A 17,624-nucleotide genomic window follows, 5' to 3' on the forward strand; every position below is an offset into this window, starting at 1 on the left:
GATAAAACCTGAAGATGTCTGTAAGATCCACCAGTTTCCGAATTTTTTACTCTTGTTTTAATTTAGATTTTTTTTTATGTGTCTTTTACCCGGCGGCTTAGTAGCCTCAAAGGAAAGGTCCGGTCGTCGAAGGGTGTTCTAGAACACGTAACATGAAATAAATGATGGATTCAAAAATATTTTTGGACAGACTGTGTCTTCTTTGATTAATCTTTCAATTTTTCTAATACAGCCAATAATAATAATAAATTAACTAATTATCTGGTGAGCCAGTATTAATCTGCAAACTGTTTTTAAAGAAAAGATCTACTTAAAAAGTGTGTAAATTTACGGCCTCTTGAACTATAATATACATAATTCATTACATGATAATTTTTAATGAATCGTTTACAATCGACCCCAGAAATGTCTTATTGACCCCTTGAGGTCGATATCGACTGCTTTGGGAAATATCTGACTTAGAATGTCTTTTAATATACAGAGTCATTCAAAAGTAACGCACCAAACGATGGAATGCTTCTCCTAGTACAGTACTGTACATACAATATCATATTAAGAGCTGTCAAGGAAATATGTAATTTACGGTGTAAATCGTCACAATATGTAATCTCGACGTATATAGTACAATTAATTATTATTAATTATTTAATGGATATGTAACTAGAAAACTACAGTATTTAACCATTTTTTACGGTAATTTCCTCAGTTACACATTCATTAAATAATTAATAATAATTAACTGTATGTACGGTATATTTTGACAATTACATGTTAAAACGATTTACATCGTAATTTATATATTCCTTTGATATGGTACTGTACTGTACATATTGTACTGCACAGTACATACGCACTATGAATGGAAGCATTCCTTTTGAATGACCCTGTATAAAGAACATTATTAACTCATGATTGATGATCATCATAGGAGAGTCTTTTAAATAGAGATATTCTTGAAAGAGTAAACAATCTTGCAACATTTCAATAGGACAACTTTGAAGAACAGCGGTTTATTTTCTTTGCATTTTCATGATTTTTAGCGAAGTTATATTAAAATTTTAAAAATAAACTAATATTTAATTTTCAATTAATCTGAAAAATTTTATTATTAAATTTCAGTTAAATGCCAAATAAAATGTCATAAATTATATAATTTTATTTGCTTAATATAAATAGTTTCTTATTTAATATTTCTTCGAGAAAATAACTTAAAAATGTTTTGAATCTTCGCACCTTCTCGTAAAATTAAATAAGCAAACTATATATATATTTGTTAGATTAGTAGTAAACCGGTTTTTTGCTACACTATTAGAAATGCTTTTTGTATTAACACAATAATTAAATCTGATAAGAACAATGGTTAGAGCCATTAACAGAACGATTAAATCTACTTAGATTGTTCTTGTCACTTGGTATGAAATTACGTAAACTCTGAAGAATTAATTCAATAGAATGATGACATTAATTAGTAAAATCATTTGTTTAAAGATTTAGAATTTAATGAGAAGTATAAATTATAAAAGAATGTTTCCAGAAAAAGTTTGAAACTTATCTTTTTAAGAATAATAATAACAATAACAATAATAATAATTCTTCATTACCACCATAACAATAAAATCTTATATGCATATTTGATTTTTTAATACTATGTTAATATAATTTACGAGGTTTTGGAAACTAATATTAAAGAGTTCTATTGGTGTAACGAACATTAAAACTAATGTAAAATATATCTGTAAAAAATACAGAAAATATTGATCTGTGCGATGTCGATAGTTCTCCTTCAGTAGATATATCTTCCGCTTGAGATTGTATAAGGTGTTTCGTTTCAGATAATGTACTTTCATCTACTATTCTTTTTGATAATCATAGATCCGATACGGTAGCGAAATTCTCTAAACTGGTTCAACTATCATTAAAGAAAAAATACATTATGATTATAACAATTTACGATCTCTTTGTGTATAGCAGTTGGTACAAGATGAAATTTTCGAAAATAGTTTTGACCTAATAATACTGAAAGTTATAAATTATAAGAATATAATTATTTAAACTTAATATTGGCATAAAATAAGTAACATTCGTTTCTTTATCTTATTATAATTTAAATGATAAAAAATGAGTTTTTTATTTAAGAATTTTATCACAACTCAACTAAAATATCTAAATAAAGATAGTCTTTGTAATACGTCAAAGAGAATTTTATCGATCTATTCGCCTAGCATTCTAATATTAAATTCCTTTCTTGGAAAATTTTCTTGACTAATAACACAGATAAAAAAAATATCAGCCATTATGAAGAGAATGTAACGCGTTTAATATATATCAAACACAGGAAAAAGTGATTTTTTGATGAAAAAGCAATATTTGTTTTAAGATCTCTAAAATATAACTTGTAACAGTTGCTATATAAATTAAATTTTAATAGTAATGATGTATTAAGATCATCTGTACTACTGTCGATTTAAATATTTTTACATGAAGAAATTCAATTAAGCGGACAATTCGCTCCGAAGAATCTAAGAAAACAAATATAATGAATTTTCAGTTAACAGTAGGAAGTAAACTTATCAGCCAATAAATCTTTTACCAGACTCACTTTATCCGGTTGATGTGGTCTCACTGAAGTCGTTAAAACAACCCAAATGTCGTTAAGGTATAGAGAGTCAGTAATTAAGATCTTTTCAAAGGCGGATATTTAAAGCTAGTCCGGGAACAATTTTACAGCAACTCCGTTCTAAAGAAAAATCGATGCATCAGATTACGATTATCGATGAATTCTTTTGTGGTTAATATTAAAATTTTTAACACCCTTGAAATTATATTTAATTAATTTTATAAAACTAATAACTGCTAAAATATAAAATAAATTGGCAAATATTCAATTATTCTTTCCTTGTATAAAAATAAAAAGAATACAGTAGATACATTATATTTTGCTTTAATATAAAATTTTCTGGTTATTTTAAATTTGTGGTTGTTTATAAAAATGGTATCATTCTTTGTACACTGAAAATAATTTTTTTTTAAAAATTAAACATGTTTATATAAATATTATTTATACATATAATGTTTTCATTAATTTATTGTATAGTCTTGTTGCTTGATTTGTTTCTTATCGAAGCAAACAGGCAACCATGTAAATATTAAGTTATTTTATATTATTTATTTATTGGCCGGATTTAATATAATAATGATTTTATAATATTTTATAAGTTATATTCCCAATCTATTTTAGATATTTTTACCTTTCTTCTCATTATATATTTAAAATTAAGTGAATTTTCCAAATCGATTCATCAGATCATTTATCAAATTGTCAGTTATTAAGTTAATATTTAAAATTACGATTATATCTTATATTTAACTCTTTATTAGCTATTTATAGAGTTAAAAGAAAAGAACGTATTATCAAAATGTAGGGAATTCAATAAAATCGAAGAAACAATTCTAGTAAGGGATAGAATAATGCTTCGATCAAGTTCTTTAATTCACAAAGGACAACTTTCTGTAATTCAATATTATAGCTGATTAAAGATTTGGTGACCTTAATCTCACAATTGATTTTATTGAATTTAAAGAAATTCAATTTGATAGGATTTCTTAGCAAAATTAAGACGTTTTAAAGTTATTAAAAAAATCATATACATAATATTTTTAAAATTTTAATAATTAAAATTATTAACTTTTCTATTTAAAATGACTTAATCAATTATTTTTGGTCATTTTGAGTATAAATGTATCAAATAGCAGTAAGAAATAATGTATAGGTTATATATATATTTTTTAAATACACAAACAAATTTTCTGTAAAAAATGAAAACAATTTATAAGTAAATAATAAATAAAAATAGCTCATGGTGTTTAAAGAAGTGTGAAACATCATTTCTCCATTTTCTTAATGTTAGTTTTGACCAGAGTTTTATTTTATTTCATTTTTGTTTTTTCTAATATAATGTGATGGAGTTTTTTCAAAGCACTGATCAGTTTAGTTGTTTATAAATTAAAAGCAACTTAAAAGTAAATATTCATCAGTTTTTAAATATAATCAGAGACTCTTCAATCATATTTTTGATTTTAAATTCGAAATAAAACATTTTTCATGTCTGTATTAAACCTATATGATAAGAAATTATAGTTTTTTCATGATACTTTCTACTATTTGAAATACTGTTATTACAAATGTGAAATTTTTATATATTTCACTTGTAACTTTCTTATAATTACAATTTTATATGTAATTAGTTAATTAATTATTAGATTTTTATAGTTAATTAATGTAACTAATTTATGATTTATATGAATAATTAAATAAGTATTGGAGATACTGAATTTTATTAATAAGTAAAAAGAATATAAGTTTCTTATTCAATTTTTTAATATAATAATATGTTTGCGTAAATTATTTAAATGATATTAGCATATAAAATAGATTTGGGGAAAAAACAATGCATATGAAATTTCAAAATGTTTAGAAATAAGTAAATATACCGACCTGAAGTTGAAAAATTGATATGTTGTTGTGACATTTTAACAGTTTTTCGCGTTTGCGAGGAAAGCAGTTGAATGGCAGATTATAAGAAATACTGTAAAAACTGTAAAGAGAACAGCGCAAAAGAAATGTCAAAATTGTGTCCGCGTATGTACTTAGAACACAGTTGAATGTTCGACACAACATGACAAGTAGGCGACATTCTGAAGAGTCATTCGAGCAGATGCTATTGTCAGACACCAAATAAATCATTTCATAAAAAATTCTTTTGTATTCTTCCAAGTTTGTTTAAAAAGTGCTGTACAGGTCAAATATTTCTGCTGAATAAACTTTTATTATTTACGTCTCCATCCTAAAAATATAATCTAATGAAAGTAAAAAGGAATTCAGATAATATTGCTTTAATATTTTGTGTGTTTAATCATTCGATTTTAAGAATTATTTTCACACACTTTGTTACTATTTAATAATAATGTTAACTAGTTCATGATGACACAGCAGATAAGATCATTGCGATGATATTTTATGTTGGTAGCCATATCAAAAGAGATATTTGGCATCAAGATAGTTTTTCATCTCTTCAAATTGCTGTCATAGATAGTAATTTACTCCTATTGGAAAAATGGCAATCTCTGATGACAACAGTAAGTCCCTCAACGATAGGATATGTAATCTGGATGGAGCTGGGTGGAAAACTCTAAATCTCTAAAGATAACTAGTCTTCCTTTGATGTCATCGACAGAATCATTTCATGGAAAATCTTGCCTCGTTTACTTTATAGTCAATGTCTATTTGGCTGATTTGTTGTTGAATTAAGTAAAAGGATGTAAAATATTCTAAATTTATTTTCTTTTCAATTCTCCAATCGTATAAACAAGAGATATCCACATTTGCAAAATAAATGTAAATTTAGATATACTCTCTTGCAAGTAAAAATTCTTATTTTTTTATTACTTCTTATTAGATTGCATTTTTAGATATTTTATTAATCAAAATTATTCCTTGCAAACCCAATTTTAATACATTAATTAGTGACATTATTAAGCTTTAAATGTTTGCTTTAATATAAATTAACTATAGTAAATCATAATTTTTTATAATTGAATTTTAAACTTGAAATTTTAGAAATGAATAAATGTTTTATAAATCTTATCGAATTTATAATATAAATACAGGAAATATAAGAAGAAAAATATTATGAATTATAGAACTTAAGTTCAAAACAATTTGTAACTAATTGTATAATTTTAAAATGATAATTTCTGTTTATTATCTGGAAAAATTTATAAAGAAAACTTTTTTAGTAATATTTTAATATGCTTAATAATTATGTCTTATTTATTATTATTATTATTATTATTAAATAAAAAAAGGTACAATGAAAACATAAATATTTTAAAAATTATGGGAATGCGAAGGCAACATTAATTGTTTAATATGATAATATTTTATTGCGTTAAACAGGTTTGTAATTTTCAATTTTAGTGTACTGTATTATATTTTAATGATATAATTATTTAAATTATAATAAAATCGCTAATATAAACGAATAAGAAGATGTACAACATTGAATTTTGCAATCCAGTAGAATATAATATTTATTCTAAACATAACATTTTTTAATTGGTTTTCTTTTTAGGAATACGTTAAACCAAATTCATTTTGCTAAAATTTTATATGGTTTTAAAAATTGTATAGTAAAATCAGTTTTGGTATTTTCTAAATTTTACGGAGGTATGAACTTTTGAATTTTTTGTGGAAATATCGGATTTGCACTCATTGCTCCTTAAAAAATGTTTCAAACAAAACAATGCGGGTTTTACCAGAAATCCAGGTAAAATCCTTTACTATAATAAAAGAAAAGTAGTGTTAACATCATGGACCACAAAATTGTTACGTGCAGTTGCAAGAAAATAAACTTAACGTTAAATATTTTTCCAATATTGTTGATGCAAACGAGTTAAATTTTTACTATACTCTATTATTTTTAAAAAAGACCATCTCAACAAACAAAATTTACCTTAAAAATTTCAGTGTATTTCTGTACGATTTATTAAAGGAACTTGTACAATATTCGAACTGTAATGTAATATTTCCAAAAAATTAACTTCTATTGCGGCGTAATATTTCAAAATTAATGAGAATTTTGTTGATTGGCAATAATCAAGCAAATGCGTTTAAAAGATAAAAGTCCTCTTAGTAATTTTAATTACGTAAAAGTATGGTTTATAAAAATAAATATATTTTAATGATATTAATGTTATCAATAATTAAAATATTTTCATTTATTAATAATACAATTAATTGTATCCGGCATAATATTTGGTAATTAATATTACAGATATTAAAAATATCACACTTAATAATGCAATATTGCTTTATCATTTATTATCATTATTTTAAAGAAAACGTTCATTGAATAAATATCGTATACTTTAACATAATGTAAAATGCACTGCGTATTCCAGTAAAGAATATTTCTATAACTAATTTAACGATTAAAACGAAATTTATCTTCTAATGTTTACATAATTCAAGCAATATAATAGATGAAGATATGACAGAACTTCCACTCTATTTTATGAGTTCGATTGCAGTCGAATAATATCTTATCTTTTGAGGAAGATTTCATACTATGAAATAAATAAATTTACTGTCTAAAGGAAACATTTAATAATTGATTAAATAATGTCAAATGAATTATATATAATATCAATATTAATTATTTAAATGCATTTTAAAATGAAAACCAGAATTTTCGATCTGATAAATTATTATTATAACTTTATTTATTTATTTATTTGGCAATGAATTTGGATATATTTGTAGTTCTGACTCGTGTTATTGGTATTTTTCATCTTTAGTTTTGTAACTTCATATTTTAAGTGAAAAATAAAATATTTATGAACGTCTTATATAGGAATATGTTCATAATGTTTGTTATTATTAATAATAAAGTAGTGTATTAGTTCATTACAATGTATAGTATATGCGCAATAAGTTAAAATTTTTAAACTGATGTTAAGAAAAAAGAAATAGCGATTATCTTATTATAATATGAGTTTAACCTTTGCTAATTACATAGACTTGAAAAATAAAAGAAAATCGAAGTTCAACAAATTTATCATCAGAAACACGCAAGTATTTGTCTTGATTTATCTTCATGTAAAGAATTAAGCGAGTGATATTTTAAATGAGGATTCAAATAACAATATGTTTATTTTATAAACGCTTTATTAAATAAAATAGAATATTGTTTATTACGATTTTATTAATTTTTTTACAGTAAACAGTACTTTCATTTTACTGGATTTTATGCGAGACGTAATATAAACTCAGCTGAGAAATTTTATTAAAGAGGAATATTAATATAATAGTAAACGCATAAGTAATGACAGAATTTTCAGTATTGAAGAATATGTATATTACCACGGATAAAACTGTCGAATTAGTTGAAAATTGAAATATATTAGAATTATTTAATTGTTCAAAAAACAATTAAATTAAAGGATTAAACTATTATATTTTTAATTTAAGTTAGTTTCTATGCATATCAAAATGAGTAAAAGTTTAAATAAATAAATATTAATATTATAACTTTCTTAATATATTCGATAATTCATTTGAAAGAAATAAACAAAATTAATAATGTTCAAAACAGTATTTTGCTATTAAAAATTGCTTGAGTAAGAAAAGTAAAAGAGTGTTATATAAATTTTTTAATAATAGCATATTCGCGTAGGAATCTGAGAGATTATTTCTATTCCAGTTTGATTTTTCGAAGTGACAGTACTTATATTTTATTACTATTTACAGAAACTTGTTCCGAATTCTTGCTGCGTTCGTTTTCGCTTAAGCTTTGTCTAGATGTTCTGAAATACAGAGTAATTTCGTCTGGATTTATATCACATATCGGTTTATCTTCACATATACTGCATATTAAAAAATGGGTTGTAAGGCAACTACTATAAAAATTGAAATACATTTGTATTTCAGTAAAAATAAAATTGAAAGTGAAATCATCATTTTATACTTATAATCAATTAGTATAATTCGAGAATATTTTTTACGTTTTAAAATTTTTATGAGAAATTTTAATCTCTTAGTAAGTAATGTCACTTAATAACTTCTAAATATTGATTCCTTATTAAAGTGGAGAAGGTATTACTTGTAAAAGTAACTACTTTTATCCGAAATATTTTTCACTGAAGTCTGCTTAAATATCAATATTACATACATCTGTTTTAGTTTCTATTTAAATCTACCCATTTGACCAAAAATTCATTATTTTGAGCAGGAACAAACAATGTTTATTATTTGTTCCTGCGTTAAATCTGTGCTATTTAAAACATGCACAATTTTATATGTTGAATACAACAACTATATCTTATGCAAAAGAAATTTGATTACAAGATACGAAAATTTTTGTTTATTCATTTTATGTTAAGAAAGTTATAAAGTTTCTTTACATTTTATTGAATTCTTTCGATTTTCGAAACAATGGTAAAGTGCCGTAATTAATAGAAAAAACAGCGGCATCATACTTTCCTGAAATTTTTACAGAGAATTCATTTAGTTGTCATGCTGTACATATTTGTAATGAATAAATATTTTGGAGAACATAAGAATGGTATAATTGAACATGAAAATTTTTAATAATAAATCATTTTTTCATAGGTATTAAAAATGAATTTCGTTTCCTTTTCGTGTTTTGTTCAATTATTCATTCTAACAATTCTATTTGTTTTCCCATATTTTTAACTTTTTCTGATTCTAAAGCGTCATATTTAATTTACTAATAAATGAAAATAAATATCATTTTAAAGAATGTCCATACGTAGCTTATATTTATCAAACTAAAGTAATTACAGCATTATATATTTAAAAATAAAAAGGTAATTCTGTATACAATTAGAATAGTAAAAATCTTAAATGGAAAAATTAACAATTAATTTAATATTCATAATTAATTAAATCTTTTACATCTCGTTGAAAATTTAATGTTTTGTTTTATATATATATAAATTTCTGAAACAGTTGAACCTCTCTATCTCAAACATGTTTATCTTAAAATTTATTTTTACCCCTGCATTTTCAGTTTACATTCAATATATTTTCCATGTTTATTTCAAATAATTTTCTTACAGAACCTCTATAATTTATGGATTAAAATGTCGATTACGAATTCAAAGCTTGACGACTACATTTTGATAGTACAAATTGTAGTTGAGAAACATCTCTTGCAATGCAGTTCATAGTTGCAATAAACGCTGTTTTTCTCTGATCATCAGAAACTATTGACAAACTATTTCTGTTAAGGTATGTCTAAAATGTTTTATTTATACCTAATACAGTTTATGTACTGTATTTGCTATTATATTTATAAAATATCGTATCTCCAATCAAACCTATTACTGTTTATTGGACAGGAACCTTTATATCTCGAATTTTTTTCTTTTTCCCGTGAGATGAAAGATAGACGGATTCAAACTGTATATTAAAAATATCTACATGTGTTATTTATTGATTATTTATTTAAATTACATATTATGCATATTAATTAAGCAATTGCTATAAATTTATTTAATTATTTTATGCATTTATTTAATAAAATGTAAACTTAATATAATCACTTATTGTTCAAATTAACATTTTATACATGATTAAGAACGAACAACCATACAGCTGCTATAAGAATGGTGATTTTTATAGAAATATAAATACGTAATGTTAGAAGTAATGGTACTATTTAGAAATTGTTTTTCTAAAGAAATTATCAATCAAATCTTCATTTTTACTAAAAATATTTGGTACAATATTGTATACTAAATGAGTATTAAAATAAAAAAGTTTATTTGAAATTGTTAACTAATTACATCTAAAAAGAAAAAAATGCTTAAATTAATCACAATTAATTAATTTCTATTTAACACCTTTTCTTACATTCCGCAATACTAAAATAAAAAGAATTATATCTTCGTATTTTCATAGAAAAAGGTAAAAGTTTCTAATCCTGTTTCAGGCTTATTGTTCTGATAGACTCTTAAGGAAATTAGCATAAATGTATATTTTATAAAGTATTTTTTATAAAAGACAAAATTGTGATAATGGATTTTATAGACTGTACACGTCTATATAATCCATTATCACAATTTTCTCTTTTGCTTTTTTGTAAACATTTTTGTAAAACGTTGATAAATAATTATAATTAATAAAGAAGTATTATAAAAACGTATATACATTTGTATGCTGAAAATATCTGATATAATATTATTTCGCTTCTATTTAGAAGTAATGGATTTTAATTAGCTGGCATCACTGTAATATGTTATTTACTTTCTACACAATGGCTTATGACGTTCTGCTACTCTGCTAAAATATCGCTAATTTGTTAAATTTAAGTTGTTTGTGTTATTCTGTTTTATTAAATTAAAAATATTAATTTATTTTATTTTATAAAAACATCTACTTTGCTAGTAACATTCGAAATGAACTAGAAAATTAATGCAATGATCCGAAAAGAAACGAATAAATAGGTCGACCTTACATTAAGTGAGGTTTTCTATAGCTAGTCAATAAGAATGTAGATTTTTAGCTTTCAGCAACGAAACCTAAACATAAAATCAACTTCAGCAATCTCGTGCAATAGAAATTTGTTTAAAAAAGAAGAAAAAAAAAGCTTATTCTTTGATGCCACTATAAACATGGTGGACATGGAAAAATACTTACTTTTGGAATATAAGAGTAAATTGTAGTAATAAATTCCGTATTCAAAATATAAATATTACTACTTAATTAAGTACTCAAAGTTTTTGAAATAAAAATTTGTTTCTTGCATTACGCTATAACCAGGATTGTAATCTCGTTTACACTTGCAACAAGAAAACGTATTTATGGTAATATCTTAGTAAAAATATTATATTTTATTATAGTATTTTCTTTGTTTTGGGAACGTGTGGTTACAATTAGTTTTTTAAATGTCAACCATTTCATTGGAAAAGTTACATGAAATTTATTTGTTTTATAAAACAAAAAATTTCACTATAAAGCTCCATCGACATCACTGATTTACTCATGTGAAATATCCGAGTATAAGAAAAATTCTTAAAGAAAACAAATAGTAAAGTCGAAAAAATGCGTCGAGAAAGTTATCAGAAAAGTCTGAAATCGATAAAAAGGAAAATATTTTATGCACAATGTTTCATAAATGGAATGGTGTCCAAGTGGTTATTATTATTATTATTATTATTAATCTCCAAATTATTTTAAATTGCAATTTTGATTTTGGCATTCATTACTCTTTATCGTTTTTTTCGTTATTTAGAGTATATTCATATAGATATTAATAGTTCGAGTTGATTGAGAATGAGACGACCTCGAACTATCGAAAACTCGAAATATACGGAATATACTGTATGTATGTTATGTAAATATAAAACGGAAAACAGTAAAAAGTAAAGCCGTTAAATAATGTATTTACGAGTATTTTATTGCCTAATGAATTAAGCTAAATATCTATGTAATATATAAGAATATGCTAAGAAGTAGAAAAAATTACAAAATAGGAGCAAACTGTCAAGTGTTTTTTGTTTCTTAAACTACAGCCGTTTTCTGGCAACTTTGTTGAGTTACCGCTTCAAAATAACAAATCTGTAGGTGTAACCCTGTTCTTCAACATAACGAATAGCGGTTTCTAACGCGGCAATTCCTTCGCTATGACTCACTTTATTCGATTGCGATGAATCTGCAATTGACAGATCTTAGTCATTTTCCTCCGTTATTTCAGTCACTTTATCAACAAAACACGAGTCTTTCATTTCATATCCTTCAATAAAAGTCATTTAATCAGTAATATCAGGTTCAATTGCGTCTTCACATCCTGGAACTGCCTAATGAGACAAGGACGCTTTTTTTCTTCATTTGATGCCTGGACCAAATTTTCGGTAATTTTTAGAAGACGATTCGATGATTTTGATTTTATCACATTCCATGCCATTTATTGTTTTAGACATAATTTGGTTTCATGTTTCAGCTACCCAATAAGTGACGTTTTGATATTTGCTCTTTTCAGAAAATTGACTATGCTTTTGTTATTTTCGATAACATCTGTCATAGATTGAAGATGTAGTCGATAGTTTTATATTAATAACTTGTGGAAAATGGACGTAATTCTTGTTCATCAGGTTATGAAGGTGCATTATCAGAAAGTAAAATAGCTTTATGTGGTAAATAATTTTTCTGCAAGAACTTTTCTACTTCAGGAACAAAATGTTCAAGAAACGAAGTTATGAAAATTTCTCTATCCATCGAAGTGTTTTCCTGATTTTTATAAACTGAAGGCAACGTGGACAGACAAACATAATTAAATACTCTAGGCTTAGCAGATTTTCCTTTAACTTATGCTTTCCCGATACATTAGCGCTAGCCAAAACGGCTAGTCTTTCTTTGTTGTATAACCGATCGCAGTTATTTAGCTGATCGAATGAAAGCCATAAGTTCTTTTCATTTGAGTTTTGAATAATTGTACATTTTTGGTGCCTGTTGATAAATTTTCGCCACAAATTGTTACCTGCAGAACACCGTACCTTTCATCATACCATCCCACCCTAGCTGTAAAATCATCTTCACCTTTGAACGTCTAAAGAAAAGTGCTTCATGCGACGTGGAACTCGTTATGGGGCTTGCTTTTTCCCTTTGCTGCGAAAACCAAAGAAATAAAACCTTGTTTGATTTTTCATACTCTGCCCTTTTCATAGATTTACGTGGCTGTTTACTATAAGAGTTGTAACAAGAACAAAACTGTTCAATATTTTTTTTTTTCTATTTCGTCTCCATCCCCAACTATTACTTCGCCTACCTCATAACCCGCCGCTAGCTTCCCTGTCGTTTCCACTTCGTCTAACCGTTTTATTGCGTCAAATTTAGTTTTACATGAAAACATACTTTCGTTTATCTTTGCTACTCATTATTACCGAAATTTATAAAATGTCGAAACAGAAACTAACAGACAAATGAAATACAATATCTGTACTATCCTCAAGTACTCAACAAATCACCAAGCACACAAATAACACCTTATTCTTGCCGAGAAACGTAATTTATTACAATAACAAACGTTTTCAGCCTGATTTACAGGCCATCTTTAGGTTTAGAACGAAAATGGAACTAAAGCATTCCGTTAATAGGATACAAAATTAAAATTAAAATTAAATAACCAATGGAATAACGTAAAAACAAAAAAGTAAAAAATAAAAATTAAAAATTAATATAATCAAAGGAATAACCCAAAAACAGAACAAAAATGTGTATATAGAATTATGAAATTGAAATTAACATAACTCTTCTATTAAAATCATTAATATAACTGGTTAGAGTTCTTAGTGAGTTCTTTAACCATAAATTTCCATGCAGATGGAAGACTTTCTGCATCTCTTGCATTTAAACATCCCTCCTGTAGTTTACTCCTATTATATCTGAATCTTTTCAGCGGTCATCACCAAAGATAGGGAATATAGAGGTTTGATGATGGCTGCATCATTCCATTTAACTATAGAACCTTGTGTTTGCGCCATTTGGGACAAAATTGTAGTTTTAGTCTCTTTTCTGATATTATAATTATGCACCTTGAGTCTAAGTCCAAGCTCCTAGTGGTTACTCCAATTTTGCAGAAAGTCTTCCATCTGCATGAAAATTTATGGTTAAAGAACTCACTAAGAACTCTAACCAGTTAAATTAATGATTTTAATAGAAGAGTTATGTTAATTTCAATTTCATAATTCTATATACACATTTTTGTTCTGTTTTTGGGTTATTCCTTTGATTATTTTAATTTTTAATTTTTATTTTTTACTTTTTTGTTTTTACGTTATTTTATTGGTTATTTAATTTTAATTTTAATTTTGTATTCTATTAACGGAATGCTTTAGTTCCATTTTCGTTCTCAACCTAAAGATGGCCTCTAAATCAGGCTGAAAACGTTTGTCATTGTAATAAATTACGTTCCTTGGCAAGAATAAGGTGTTGTTATGTGTTTACAATATCTGTAAAAACTTATTGAAAATCTCTATGCCACGGTCAAGTGTTTGTATTCACACAAGTCCTGGAAGTAGTGTTGCTACCTCGCGGGTGAAGAAATATTGAACATACAAATAGGTGACATACATCCATTATATTAAATTAAAATAGCGCTTTAGCAGTAATAATTGTAATTATAACACATTGCGCTTAAAATACTTGATGTTCTGTACAATACGGGGCAAGTGGCAACGTGCATCTGGAAATATCTGGCAACTATATCGTTTCACAACGCAATAAATTGAGAACCGGTGTTAGACCTTTCGGTGTGCTTACAATTTCAGTTTATAGTGTCTCATCATATACTTGATTTTGAATTATCCAATAAAAGTGATTTCGTCTCGAAAATATATAATCAACGTATCTTCAGTACTTTGGAATGAAAAAGACACAAGGAATTTTGACTCACCCTGTTAAAAAATTATTATAAATAGTAACGTATGTGAGAAGAAAGCCACGAAGGGTCTCGAATCACCAGATTTAGATCATTAAAGGTAGTGGTGTTGAGTCCCTAATATTTCATATAATTACATAACTACAAAATATTAAATTCGAAATACTAAATAATATATTTTAATTTAATGGTTGAAAATCAATAGTTGTTTTCTAATTTAATATTCCAAATTTTCATTATAAATTTACGCAAGTCGTATATTTTAGATTCATTGTTGTATTTGAAAAAGTTTATATACTTGAAGATAGAGTAAGAAGGCTGTCTGCAGACTTTGCCTTGAATGGAAGAGGAGGGGTTACGAAGTAAGGATTGGGGTGAGGGGAAGAGGTGGGAGGATAGTTGATAGGGATAGAGTGTGAAGGGAAGATAGTGTAGTGGGAACACATTGGCGTCTTGCACCGCAATTATTAAGTAATAAAAACAAATAGAAGATAATACAGCATGCCAATTTGGCGACGATGAGTACAATATACAAGGTGAAAATATACATGAAAGGCAGTGAATGGAAATACAATAAGCAGTTTACAATAAATAATAACAGAAGCAGAACCCGTGGTTCTGGAGCCTTATGTTGTAAGGCTATTCTTGAGGATGTCACAATTGGACGCAAAAGTCATTAGGTGTTTAAAGCAGTCTTTATTGGAGCAGAACACCTTCCAGTCAGGTGGCCAAGCATGTCCATTAGATAGACAGTAGAGGATCAGTTGCCTGCGTTCTATGTCATAGGTCTTGCAATCCAGTAGAATATGCTGGGCGTTGCCTATAGCAGCGCTATCGCAGTTGCACACATCGTCATTTCGCTTTTTTATTCTGTTCAGGTAACTAGGGAAATTCCCATGGCCGGTGAGCAGTTGCGTAAGATTGAATGAAGGAGTAAGGTAGTTCATTTTTTGGCGTTCGACTATGGATGGTAAGAAAAGGTACGTGAGTCTGCCCGTGGTGGACGAAGACCATTCGGTCTGCCACAGGTTAGTTGCCATGACGTAGGTGAGATTGTGGATGTAGGTGAAGGGAAGTGAGTTGAAAGCCGTTTCAAGATTACTGCCGGCAGCACGTTTGGCTAATTCGTCCGCTCTCTCGTTTCCGCCGACTCCCTGATGACCTGGCACCCAGCAAAACGAGACGGCCTTTCTTTTGCTAAGACTGTTGGCCAGATGAACAACTTTTACACCTGTGGCGGTGCTCTTTCTGCTGCCGCTGATGATCCGGAGAACGTAGCGGCTATCCGTGAAGAAGGTAGCTGACCCTTTGAGTTTCTGATTGTTAGTTGTAAAGTAAACAAGGGCCTTATACATGGCCCATAATTCAGCCTGGTTATTAGTACATTTGGAATTAAGTTTATAGTACTCTTCGTGTACCACAGAATTATCGACACCGTTGTAGACCACCAGGGCCGCACCAGTTCCCTTCTCATTTCTGGCACCATCAGTGTAAATATGCCAGTTTGTGCTTGGATTAGTAGTATCTCTCTCAAATTTGATCAAGACATTGTTCCTTTCAGCTGGGTGGAAGTTCTTAGTCGGGTCATTGTAGTAATTGTCTATATCATAGGATTTGATTTGCTTTAGCGTTTGGATTCCATCTGGAGGATATTTGTTTTCTGCAGCTATAGTCTTCAAATCGTCCTCACTACAGTTTTGCAGGTCGGTTGTTGTAAGATTCCAAGTCCAGACCAGATTTTTAATTTTGATGTGAATAGGCATTAGATTAGCGACTGTCAGAAGAGCATCTGTAGGGGCCGTGCGGTACGCCCTGCAAATGCGAATAGCGAAGGTACGCTGGACAGACAGGATTTTTCGCTTATTATGGACAATGTCCACCCGATGTCCCCAGATTTGAGCCGCATACAGCAAAGCCGGCTCAATTGCACCTTTGTAGATAAGTCTACAGTGCTTCGGGCCTAGACCCCATGTGTTCCTAGCAATGTGGTAAATCATGTTTGCCTTCTGGCTTACCTTTTTGCACAGTTCATCAATATGAGTTGACCAACTCAGAGTTGGGTCCAGTATTACACCAAGATACTTCATATGCGACGTTATCTTGATTTTATGGTTATTAATGTACAAACACAGGGGCCTCTGTAATTGTTTTCTATTAGACTTTTTCGTGCACACGAGTGCCTCACATTTTTGATGGTTTATTGGGAGTTTGTTGTCTATACTCCATTGGTTGATGTCGTTGAGGACCTCATTGCCTATCCTTTGAAGGACATTACAGTTCTGGTGTTGTATCATGACAATGGTGTCGTCTGCGAATCCTTGTATCTTAACATGATCAGTTGTTGGAAGCAGGTTGAGTAGGTTGTTATACATTAGGTTCCACAGCCCAGGCCCGCTGCGTGAACCTTGGGGGCAACCTCTTTCTATATTTTTAATAATATTTATATTGTTGGATAGGCAGCCAGCTTTCCTATTGGTCAGGTAATTATCCAGCAGCTGATAGATATTTTGCGGACATTTCATTTCCCTTAAACTATATTTAAGCACCGGCCACCAGAGGTGGTCGAACGCCTTCTTGAAGTCGATGCTAATGAGGAGTGCGTGACGGTCTTTATCCCATGCAGTTTTTATGAAAGTTGTTACGTTTCCAATAGCAGTAATTGTG

Source organism: Centruroides vittatus, unplaced genomic scaffold (assembly GCF_030686945.1).
Source record: "Centruroides vittatus isolate TY-2023 unplaced genomic scaffold, ASM3068694v2 contig_357, whole genome shotgun sequence".
In the NCBI taxonomy this organism is placed as follows: Eukaryota; Metazoa; Arthropoda; class Arachnida; order Scorpiones; family Buthidae; genus Centruroides; species Centruroides vittatus.